Source organism: Kogia breviceps, chromosome 4 (assembly GCF_026419965.1).
Source record: "Kogia breviceps isolate mKogBre1 chromosome 4, mKogBre1 haplotype 1, whole genome shotgun sequence".
Taxonomy (NCBI): domain Eukaryota; kingdom Metazoa; phylum Chordata; class Mammalia; order Artiodactyla; family Physeteridae; genus Kogia; species Kogia breviceps.
This window is the reverse complement of record NC_081313.1, coordinates 92,711,897-92,724,962: the sequence shown is the minus strand read 5'-3', so window position 1 is coordinate 92,724,962 and position 13,066 is coordinate 92,711,897.

Genomic DNA, 13,066 nt, shown 5'->3' with positions numbered 1-13,066 from the left:
CTTGCCGCAACTAGAGAAAGCCCACACACAGAAACGAAGACCCAACACAGACAAAAGTAAATTAATTAATTAATTAATTAATTTTTTAAAAAGTCATATGTTGTTATTACAATTTTGTAAAGGGACCTTGAACAAATTTTATAAATCAAACAGTCTGTTTCTGTAGGGCCTATTTCTCCAGTACTTAGATTTATCACATTCCTACATTTTACACTGAAGAGCATTCAAACAGAAATCAAAGGGCCCCATTATTAACTCAATTACCTCTGAAGAAACTGCTGAGAACATTTATCAATGTTATGTAAAGGGGAAGGAATGTGGAACCAGGAATTGGGAAACTGGGTTTTCAGTCTCAACTCAATCACTTACTATTTGGGTAACTTTGGTCAAGACACCCAACTGCACTGAATCTGAGTGTTTTTAATCTATAAAATGGTAGTCACAGTAGAATTGCATTGAGGCTATAACAAGGTGTAAAATTCACTATATTAAATAAATGTGTAGAATTGCTCTACAAACTATAAATTCCTATACAAATATTTATCATATTATCATTACCATTTCCTTGAGAGAAAGATTAATGTGAAAAAAAATGTTCAAATATGAATTCCCACTTGAGGCTTATAGATGCATGCTTACATAAGTTTAAATGGTGTATAGAATCATTGCCAAGTTGTAGACAGAATCACCAAGTAACCAATCCCTTTGGGTAGTAAATGGAATAGAAATAGCCACTTGGGGCATTTTGCTGATCTTAATGACCAGATATCACTCTTTGGAACTTGACATTCATGACAGATATAAGAAATTAATTGATACCTAAATAAATCAATTACATAACTGAGATCTTAGAATTTTTAAAATCATCTCATATGTAGAATTACATGAATATATGTGATATATATATGAATGTTTATCCTAGCTTGGAAATAGATGATAGATATAAGATAGATATTATATTCATATAGCATAACTCCCTCAATTTTCATCAACACTTTTACCAAATCTTTTGATTTAAGAGATTGAAGGAAAAAATAAAGATGTACAAAAAATCTAGAAACAATAAATGCTGGAGAGGGTGTGGAGAAAAGGGAACCCTCTTGCACTGTTGGTGGGAATGTAAATGGATACAGCCACTATGGAGAACAGTATGGAGGTTCCTTAAAAAGCTACAAATAGAACTACCATATGACCCAGCAATCCCACTACTGGGCACATACCCTGAGAAAACCATAATTCAAACAGAGTCATGTACCAAAATGTTAATTGCAGCTCTATTTACAATAGCCAGGACATGGAAGCAACCTAAGTGTCCATCAACAGATGAATGGATAAAGAAGATGTGGCACATGTATACAATGGAATAATACTCAGCCATAAAAAGAGACGAAATTAAGTTATTTGTAGTGAGGTGGATGGACCTGGAGTCTGTCATACAGAGTGAAGTAAGTCAGAAGGAGAAAAACAAATACCATATGCTAACACATATATATGGAATCTAAGAAAAAAAAAATGTCATGAAGAGCCTAGGGGTAGGATGGGAATAAAACATAGACCTACTACAGCATGGACCTGAGGATATGGGGAGGGAGAAGGGTAAGCTGTGACGAAGTGAGAGAGTAGCATGGACATATATACACTGCCAAACATAGGGTGGATAGCTAGTGGGAAGCAGCCACATGGCACAGAGAGATCAGCTAGGTGGTTTGTGACCACCTAGAGGGGTGGGATAGGGAGGGTGGGAGGGAGGCAGACGCAAGAGGGAAGAGATATGGGAACATATGTATATGTTATAACTGATCCACTTTGTTATAAAGCAGAAACTAACACACCATTGTAAAGCAATTATACTCCAATAAAGATGTTAAAAAAAAAAAAGATGTGAACAAGAGAATAGCATTTTGAATAATTTTGAATATGAGGCAACATTTTTACCACAGAATCTTTGAATCTTAGAGTTGGAAGGAATCCTAGATTTTGTATATACACACCATCCACTAAATTCCTTATCAGTGGTTTTCTGGCTTCTGCTTGCACAGAGAATAAAAGAGTAAATATTCTACAAGGTATCTCATTCTTTTTTTTTGTAACAGTTTTTCTCTTCCATTTTTAAACAAAATTTAGAACATTATTCTTTATATTGAACTGAGATATCTTCTTAACACTTTTAAAACTTTCTGTCGACATTTTATGGGGCAAGAAAATCATTCATTCATTCATTGAACATTAATTGCCCATTACCAGCTGGCATTCATACAAGTAGACCCCACTCACAAGCCAAGGTGCAGTCAAGTTGGAGATAGGTGTAACTCAGTTGTAATTGATTTTGTCCAACACCAAAACCCCAGCTTCATCGGAAAATCTCTTTCCCTACAACAAATCTAATTGCCTCTCCTAAAATACTTCCCTCGGTTGGTTTTGCAATTTAGTCATTATCACATTTTCCTGTTACTTCCCCAAACCAAATATTGAGGTAAAATAGGGATATCCAGAGTGTAGCAGGCAAATAAAACAAGTTCTATCCTTTTCCCTTCTAGATTTTCTCTAGCTCTATGTAAAATAAAGAGTAAAATGGATAAACCTGTGATCATTTTACTTGCCCCTCAGGACACAGTGCTCTGAAACTTTAGCAAGCATATCTTTTGTTTGTTTTCAGGCCATGTTACCAGAAAGCTATCTGACCAATCGGAAGTTCACCCAACCAGTCAGGAAAAATTCTACACTTTTAGGGGCCAGGGGAGGAGAACTGCTCAAGAGCACAGGGAAGAGGAAGGAGGCAGTACTCACAGCAGACGTCAGTTCTGTACAAACTAGCTGCGGGATTCTTCCTGCCTCAATCTCCTCATCTGTAAGGGTGGTAATAAGGAAACTTTAAAGAACTTTACAGTTTAAAAAATCTACAATTTCAACTTTTATTTGAATAAAATCAAACAAATTTGGAAAAAAATGCGTTTTCAACATTCTGACGTCTGGCAAGCTTATTAAGGACTTTTCAGCTTGTTAATATCTTAGAACAGATTTCTTGACACACATTCAAACTAGATATTATTGGAGGAGGTCATCGAGTGGACGTGACTGCCTGGTGACCTGTAAGCTGAACCCAGGCAATTGGAGGATCCCCACGCTCTTCCCCTCCTTGGAATATACATTCCGCCCACCGTTCCCACAGCTGGAGCCATTTTCAGGGATGCAGCCTTGAGACAGTAATGTGTTGTTGAGACCATGTGGATGGTATATGTGACTGAACCCAGTTAAGGCCCCCATATAAGTTCATATTCTGGGTATCAGGTTCAGAGATCTACTGGTCTTATAGCCACCCAAGACAAGCCTCCTAAAAAAGGTTTTTTTGCTTATGAAAACTGCCGCCTGCCAATCTGGATTGGTCTGCCTCTTTCTTCAGTTTCTCCTTGTCCTCCATGCACGGGGACCAGTTTACAAAGCAACAGATATATAATATTGTTCTTAATAAGATTTCATGCATGTGATTTTTATCATGCATATGATCCATTATTACAACATACAAGAACACATTTACAAATTTATTTCTCAACTGATTTAGTTGGAATTGTGATTGTTTTATTTATTAGAAGATCTATGCTGTCTTATTACCCTGAGGTTTTCAGTGACTTTTAGCCTGTAAGAAAAGTTAGAGAAAATAAGGGAAGATGAGACAAACATTTGTGAATATACATGATAGTTGAATTAAAACTCTCCATGAGGGCTTCCCTGGTGGCGCAGTGGTTGGGAGTCTGCCTGCTGATGCAGGAGACACTGGTTCGTGCCCTGGTCCAGGAGGATCCCACATGCTGCGGAGCAGCTGGGCCCGTGAGCTATGGCAGCTGAGCCTGCGCGTCCGGAGCCTGTGCTCCTCAACGGGAGAGGCCACAATGGTGAGAGGCCCGCGTACCGCAAACAAAACAAAACAAAACAAAAAACAAAACAAACAAAAAAAAAACTTTCCATCATATTATATATCATCCTAAAAAAACAGATAGGAAAATATATGAATCATTCCCTTCAGTTTTGAATGGAACATTTAACAATCATGAAATAGAATATCAATGAGTAAAAAAATATTTCCCTTAAGAATATCCATATTTAAATGCATAGATTTTCATGTAACCAATAAATAACTCACTGATAAGAAAGACTGAATTGTTCCTGGTTTTTAAAAATGTATTTATTTTATTTTATTTTATTTATTTATTTTTGGCTGTGTTGTGTCTTAGTTGCTGTACACAGGCTTTCTCTAGTTGCAGTGAGTGGAGGCTACTCTTCATTGCGGTACGCAGGCTTCTCATTGCAGTGGCTTCTCTTGTTGCAGAGCATGGGCTCTAGGTGCATGGGCTTCAGTAGTTGTGGCACACGGGCTTAGTTACTCCATGGCATGTGGGATCTTCCCAGACCAGGGCTCGAACCCATGTCCCCCAGATTCTTAACCACTGCACCACCAGGGAAGCCCCTGAATTGTTCCTGTTATCATCATTTTGATGAATGATTATATAGTTCTCTGCTGTTTTCAGGTCTTACTCTTGTGTTACAGTTTGTTAGTTGTAACAGATTTTCCCTCTGTATCTGGGAGCTTTCACCAGCCAACCAAGGACCAGCTTTCTGAACTTCTTTTCCTTCTGACACAGCGCTGGGACCTGAAATCCTGTAGTTACACCCATTTGCTATATGGTCACAAACTGATTAAAACAAGATTTTCTGCAGAATGGGGCTGATTTTCCAAAGTGCAGTGATGCAATTCCCCTCTGCTCCCTGTCCCCACTATACCCTCTCTGGACTGGATTTGTGAGAAGAAAATTATTCCATAACAGTACAGCATATCTTTCATTTGAAGAGACTTGAGCAGTTAAGGAAAAAGCACCAAAGCAGGTAGGTGTAGCTTTTCCTTCTTGTCCCAGGCTTGCCACTGACCTTGGGAAAGTCTCATCTCATCTTAGTTTCCACAGGTGGAGCTGAATAGTTAATGAAGCTCCTCGTAGCTCTTTCATCCTGTGACTGACTGTTTATCCCATTTATTCAACTTCTGGTGATTTTCCCTAAAAAATAACTCTATTTTAAAATTTAATTTAATTTCCCCAAATGATCATGCAGTAAGTTTGACCTTTTTTGTTTTGGAGTAGAATTCTATGAGATTTAACACATGGATAGATTCTTGTAGCACCACAATCAGGAAATTGTACTGTCCCATCACCCAGAAAACTCCCTTAATAGTCACACCCTCATCCCCTAGCCCCTGACAACTGCTAATCTGGTTTCTATCTTTGTCTTTTTGAGAATGTCAAATAAATAAAATCATACAATATGTAACTTTTAGACACCAGCTTCTCTTAATCAGCATAAGGCTTTCAAAATTTTTCCAAGTTGTTTAGTACATTAATAGTTTGTTCCTTTTAACTACTTAGTCGTGTTCCATTGTACGGATATACCAGTTTATTTATGCCTTCACTCATTGAAGGACATGGGATATTTCTAGCTATTAGCTATTACAAACAAATCTATCAATATTATGAATATCTGTGTGCAGGCTTTTGTGAGAACATAAATTTTCATTTCTCTATGGTAAATACCCAGGGGTGGGGTTGTGGGATCAGTGGTTAGAGTCTGTTTCACTTCATACAAAACCACAAAACTGTTTTCCAGAGTGGCTGTACTAGTCTGCATTCCTACCAGCAATGTATGAGAGTTCCAGTTCTTTGTCACCACTTGGTATTGTCAGCATTTTTTCTTTTAGCCATTCTGATAGGGGTGTAGTGATATCTAATTGTGGTTTTGTATTTGCATTTATCTAATGGCTAATGATGTTGAGCATTTTTCATGTGTTTATGTTCACTATCCTTATATCCTCTTTGGTAAAGATTCTGTTCAAGTCCTTTGCCCATTTTTTAATTGGGTTGTTTGCTATCTTATCGTTGAGTTTTGATCTTTTAAAAATACATTCTGAATACATGGCCTTTGTCAGAAAGATGATTTGCAGATATTTTCTCCCCATCTATAACTTGTCTCTTTATTCTCTTGTTGATATCCTAAGCAGAGCAAAAGTTTTTAAATTGCTGAAGTTCAAATTATTAATTGTTTTCTTTACAGATCCTATTTTGGTGTCATTCTTAAGAACTCTTTGCTTAACCCTAGGTCATAAAAGATTTCCCTAAGAAAATAGTTTTAAAGAAAGAAAATGTTATATGCCTAAGGACATTCTTTATGACACTATTAGTGAACAGTGAAAAAGTGGAAATAATATCATGTTGCCACCATAGAGCAATGGGTACATAAACTATTCCCCTATCATCATAGGGCCATGAAAAATAGTTACGGAGAGTATATAATAACATCACAGGGAAACAATTATGGCTTAAGTTAAAGTAAGATACAAACGCTTTGTGCCATATGCCACAATTACAGAAAAAACAAAATACTGCTTAGAAAAAGATATAAGAAAGAAATATGCTCAAAATATTATCAAAGGCTACAGTGATTCCAGGCCTTTTCTATATTTACTTATTTTTAAAAAATAGGTTTATGAAATAAATCAAATAAAATTTTATGTTTAAAAATCCATTTTTGACATTTTGTCTCTGCTGTGAGACCAGGCACTGTCCCATATTGAATCTGACTGCTCTGTCCTTGAGGGTTGATCAGCTGGCCAAGGGATAGATGTTTGAAAAGAAAGATCTTCCTGCCCTGGCTAGAGGAGAGTTTCCCCAGAGTTGGGGCAGGGAACATGGGGGGTTGGGCGAGAGCAGGAGTACACCTGATAACACATGGAGACAGAGGTTGTAGTCTCCACACTAGCAAACTCCATTCTCTTTTCTCTCTCCAGTCCACTGTCTCAATTTACTACATTCCAAGAGCTCTGGAAAGAGTCTCCATTTTTGTGTGGATCATAATGATTCAGTCACTATTGAGATCCCTCTGTGTGTCAGAACCTGTGTCCTGGAACACCAAGAGGACGGAGGCACAGCGTCTACCCTGTAGGACCTCAGCATCCAGTGATTCCAACTGCCATCCTACACAGGCAAGCTCCTTGTCACTGCTGCAGCTAAATAAGCTCTCCTCTGCTGGACATGGACTGCAGTTTTCAAAATTACCTTTCACTTAATATCTCCCCAAGTAGCCACACGATTCGCCTTTCTTGGCCTCCTGCCCTGAGCTGTAAAATTGTGTTGCACTTTGTTTCTTAAACATAGCTGCCCCATTTCACACCAGGAAATTGATGGCTCCAGAGGAGATAGGTAATCACCATACTCTTCTCCAGGAGGAAATCCCCAATCCTTGTGGATCAGGAGTAGAACTGACAGGCTTTCTGGGCCTATTTATCCCAATTCCCCCCTTTCCACATGGCAATCTAAGCAAACTGAAAAGCCTCCATCCACCAGGCCTGACAAAGGTAATTTGTTCAGAGTTCATCTTAAAATCCTTAGGACTCACTTGAATAGTTCAGTTAGGAACTGCTAGAGCCACCCGCAGTGTCAGAGAGAGGAAACAAAGCACGACGGCACTGAGTCACTGTTCGGAGCCAATGGGCAAACTAGGCTGTCGCAGTAGATTACAAAGTGACAGACCTCCCACCAGAGGGAGGCGCTTTCGGACATGACCTGTGGCTACCTACGCCTTGGTCCCTTTGACCTCAGAGTAGGGCTGTGCTAATAAAAAAAGGAGAGGCTCATTAGCTTTCTTTTCCATTCATGCTTGTTTTGAAAACATTACATGCCTTGCAGATTACATGATAATTATACTTAAGGGCTGCCAAGGAGCTTCAGGAATAATTATCATATGATTTGCAGGTTTTAGAGCTCATGGTAACACTTTGGTGCTGGGAGGCCTTCTTTAGTGAGTCACAGCAATTACCCTACTCTCACAATCTTAGATTGTTCCTTGAACCCTATGAGAAGACAAGGAGGCTAAATATTCAAAGAAGGCAGGGAGATTTTGGGGATGTGAAGCTCCACGGTGGTCCTGACTAGAGGGCTGGCCAAATCAGAGCCTTTTACTGGAGCCACATGAAGGCCAAGAATTAATCAAAACTAAAACCTGCTCAGGGATCTTTCTTGCAATAGACACAAAAGTGCCTACTCCTTCCTTATTCTTCATAGAAGCCTCCAAATGTGATTAAAAGTAACACGCCAGTCATTTTCACCACTCAACTGAAATTGCTCGTGATAATGTTTCTAACAATGACCACCTAAGTGGTAAAGCCTTTGAGAATTTTGCCTTCTCAGCAGGTGAAGTTTCAGCGGATCATAACTCTCCTGTGTGATTCCCTTTCCTCCTGTGGTGCTGTAGCCCCAGCTATATTCTACTTCTCTTTAATTTCTCTGTTGATTCCTTTTACACTGTGTCAATTTCTGTGTTTGACACATAGTAGGTGCTGGGTAGTTGTTTACTAAACTGGTGGTGATCAAATACTGCCCAGGAATTGTATTGAATGTGCGTGCATTAGTGTTTAAGGAGTGTGTGCAGTGTTAGAGAATGGTGTCTTGTTGTGTGCCACTCATTTATTCATCACCCAACACCTATTTAACACTTATTAAGTAACGGACAACAGGCTGGGCACTGGTGTCACCACCAGGAACAAAATAGGTAGAAACAGAATTTTTGCCTTTGGGGAGCCTGGTCTCGTGGGAGATGCTGATAAATAAAAAGGTAATGAAAACAGAACCCAGTAAGAGCTATGTCTGGGAAGCAAAGAGCACTGTGGGTGCTTGTAGGACATGCCCCAACTCCAGGCTTGGAGGAGGAGAACAGGTCTCCCCAGATTTTTAGGCTGAGACCTGAAGGATCACTAAGATTTGGAGAAGGTTAAGAGGAAGTGTGTTTCAGGTAAGGAAAACAGCCTGTGAGAGAGCCTGGAGGCAAAAGCGAGTTGAAAGACTTTGCAGGAATGAAGGGTGAAGAAGGCCAGGGAAGAGGCAAGTAAGGGACAGATTAACTCAGGGTTTTGTGCATTTAGGAGAATTCAGGAGAATGAACGAGCAAGGTGCAAGGAGTGTGTGTTCAGGACACTCACTTTGCCTGACAGGGAACTGGGTTACCGGTTTAGAAGGATCTCATAGACTTGAGAAATACACCAGTTCAGCCACAGTGAGAAGAGAGAGAGATCAGTGCTGGATGAGACTTGGTTTTTGAAGCTTTATAGGAAACTTTGGGAATCTTCACAACTGTGCCTTGTGTAAGATGACAGGGTAGGTGGACAGCCCCTTCCCTTGCAAGATAATTAATGAGTTCCCCACAAGAGGGCGCCCTTGCAGAAGAAAGTCCTCATTCATCCATTCACATCCTTTGTGCCTGATGCCAGCAACCTCAGAAGAAACCAGGCCTCTCAGAGGAGCCCAGCAGGAAGACATCCCCTGATGAAGACAGAAATTCCCTGGCTCCCTTAAATTCCTGTGGAGCTGAAGCACAGGTGCTCCTGTGAGTCCAAAACAAAAGACTCCTATTATCACCTCAGGACTCTATTTTCTTATGTCACATCACTCTTTAGGAGTCTCATACTATTTACAATAGCTCCAGTTAAATTTGTACTTATCCTCTAAGCAATGAGTTGCCTGCCTTTGGCATCTAGAAGGATTCAAAGTGAACTCTTGGCTTCTTTCAGTTTTATACCATACACATCACCATCAGGTCTGCTACAAGACCAAGAGATTGTGTCTTATTTGAGGTGACATACTATAGTCATGTAGGTGTCTCTAGGAATATGCCCATCACCGTAACGTCGCTTGGTTTCTTAGTGATATTATCTTGGGATTTCAGCCCATTTCCTCAGGAAGTGCTATTAACAGTACAGGATGCAGCATTTATTCTAATGAGCAGACAACAGTGTGGGTGTTTTAAGCCCAGGCTGACTGCTTAAATTAAAAAGAATAAATGGACCCTATTTTTTCTTGCCTAAGGACCCCTCAATGGAAAGGCACTCCCTTGCCCCCGCAGGTGTTGACATAATAATATACAGCAGGTAGTGGATATTATCTGACATGCTCCTCGCTTGCCCAGACCCTTTCCAAGTCTCTAGGAGAGCCTTAGCAATTTTGTATTGCAATTCTGTTTTTTTTTTCTTAAATGGGGCTTCCCCAATTATATAAACTTCAGGCTGTCCCCACAAAATCTTGATTTCCCCAGATATTTACATGAAGCCATACCTAGAACCATCCTTTCAGCAGCAGAACACCTGTCACTCACTCTAGGACAATAGCAATTGTTTCAAGTCTCACGCATTTCCACCAGCTTTTCTCCCCTGGTCTTTCTTTAAGGGCCTATTGTATCAAAGAGAAGGAAGGAAGTGACTAAGAAAAGGAAGCTATGCCTAAGTCATTGGAAAAGTGTATTTGTCGAATGACACAACCTTTTCCCTAAGTAGAAGTTTCAGGTGAGGCTAAGGACAGCGTGAACTGAAACACGAATCTTAGGAGTTGAATTCCTACTATTCTGCCTATGGATTGTCCTTTGAGCTTTTACAGATTTTCCCAGGATCCCCTATATTCCCAAACTCACTTAATTCATGGTCCATCTACCTCTCTGTTTCCTTTTTCCTCTGCACCCCCAGAGATATGCATGCCTCATTTTCTGCATAGCTGGCTTCATTTCCATCTTCGGCACATGAGAGTGTCTGTGATGGCTGCAGATAAATTACTTCTGTTTTCCTGGAGTCATTCCCATCCCTGCCTGTCTCAGACAGCTCCCTTCCAAATAATTTTATTCTGTGTCATTCCCCTCAGCCACATAAGCTAGCAAAGCTAACGGAGACAGTGAACTTAGCCTGCTTCTTGTCCATCCCCGCCATGGGAAATCATTTACAACGGCATTGACTCTTTGCAGTGGAAAAGCAGGAAAGAATCTTGTTCTTTGTGGTCTCAAGCCCACAGTGGCAGAGGCTGACTTACTATGAAACTTCCAGCTTCAGGCAAAGAGGGGAAAGAGTGCAGGGCACATGTAAAATACAGGAATGCCCACATGTGCACACACATTGAGACACGCCTTAGGTTTTCACAGTGATTGATATGCACATGGGTACAAGCCCCAGTTTCAAGCTCTTTCTACATATTGGATATGCTCTTGTGAGGGAGCCCCCCTTTTTTTTCTTTGACATTCAGTTAAACTAAAAGCAAAAACTGCCATCTGTACTGCCTTTGATACAGTAGATTGCTAAAAGCTGTTCCCTGTCAGACCTCTTCTTTCAGCCTTGGCAGGGAGACACATACACATATGACACTTCTCTCGTCCACATATGGGACACAGATTTCTACAGGGTCATAGGTCCTCTATAAAACCATCAGGCTAAATACTAAATTCTTCCCAGCGACTGGCTTGCCTTCTATGGCCATAGAAGAAAGGAAGGGCTTCATTTGCTTTCAGGTTTTCTGTTTTGTGTGTTTGTGTGTTTTGTTTTTGCCGCTGAGGGTACCAAACATTCTCTCTGATCCTCAATTGTGTTTCACATTTTTCATTAACACTTGCATTTAAGCAGCTCATTCTAATTCTTTCCGTTGTTCCTGTTCTGCGTGAACTATCTGCTGGCAGTTGCCATGCCAACCCCAAATCCTGGGGTCCTGCTGCTAGATCACAAGCTGCCATTAGCATATTTTTATTAGCACCTGATTGCCCTCCAAAGACCTTCCAGTAGCTGAACGCCATTAGCTCAGAGTGTCACGAGATTTGACTGCATATTTACAGAGTGGATCAGGAAGAAAACAGGCTGAACTGCACAGCCATTCTCCAGGCTTAGTTTCCATAAGTGCCAGGTTGGTTCCCTGGGTCTCATTCACAGGGGAGATCATCACAATTGTGTGGTCCTTGCAGGTATCAGTTCTCGCTTCCTGGAGGTGACTTACAATAATGTGGATACCAGCATGACCCTCAAGCTGGTGGAAGACTTCTCTCACTTGTATTGCAAAATAGGCTGCTCTCCACTGTCTAGGGACACGGGCAGGGGGGATGATGCTACCATCTTGCTCTTTCTAACTTCCACCAAACAGAATGGAGCAGGCAATACTGATCAGAAGTCAGTTTCTCTTCAAAAAAGAGTTAGGGAGCAGAGAGTGAATGAGAAGTGTTTCAATAATTAAGAGTTAAGAAGACAGATTATTTCAAGGTATGTCCTTAAGAGCTTTTGAAATTAAGTTGCTTTGAAGTTCTGAAGACTCTCAGCAGCCAGTGAGCTAGGTAAGAGAATGTTGACACCTAAAGTGAAGACAAGAGGAAGTTTAAAATTGCTACTAAAATCTGAAGAAAGCAAAAAGAGTTAGGTTAAACTGTAGGTAAAAACAATTTAGTGAAAAGGGGCCTTGCAAATTCAGATGCTTATGGAGACAAGACAGATAAGGCAAATGGATGAAGTGAGATGCTTGGAAGATGATGGAAGGCAAAGGGCCCTCAGTTTCTGTGCTGTAGAAACACGAGTGACATAGGACTGGAGCAATCAGAGTGCTGACTCTATCCAGAGTGAGCGTCCCTCCTACAGCTAATCAGGAGGGCCCAGTGCTGCCAAATCTTCAGAGAGCTGAAGCAAAGTTAGAAATATATATTTTTGAGGAAAGTTCCAAATTTTAAAATATTGAGCATATAATAATTTGACTTGATTAAAACATTGGGCCACGCAACACTGTGTAGGGCAAAAAAACCCCACTTCTTGTGTTGAACATGGTCCACAAGCTGCCAGTTTGCAACCCATTTTAAAAGGAAGCCACGGGGCTTCCCTGGTGGCGCAGTGGTTGAGAGTCCGCCTGCCGATGCAGGGGACAAAGGCTCGTGCCCCGGTCCAGGAAGATCCCACATTCTGCGGAGCGGCTGGGCCCGTGAGCCATGGCCGCTGAGCCTGCGCGTCCGGAGCCTGTGCTCCGCAACGGGAGAGGCCACAACAGTGAGAGGCCCACGTACCGAAAAAATAAATAAATAAAAGGAAGCCACGCTTAACCCTAGAACTTAGATATCATTAAAATAAAAATCCAAATTCCTAATTAAGGAACTGTATTTTTATAGAACACATGCTAGATGAGGTCGTATGTTGATCTGTATCCCCGGGTAGATTTTCATGAGCTTTAATATTTGGTTCATATAATCAAGCAAT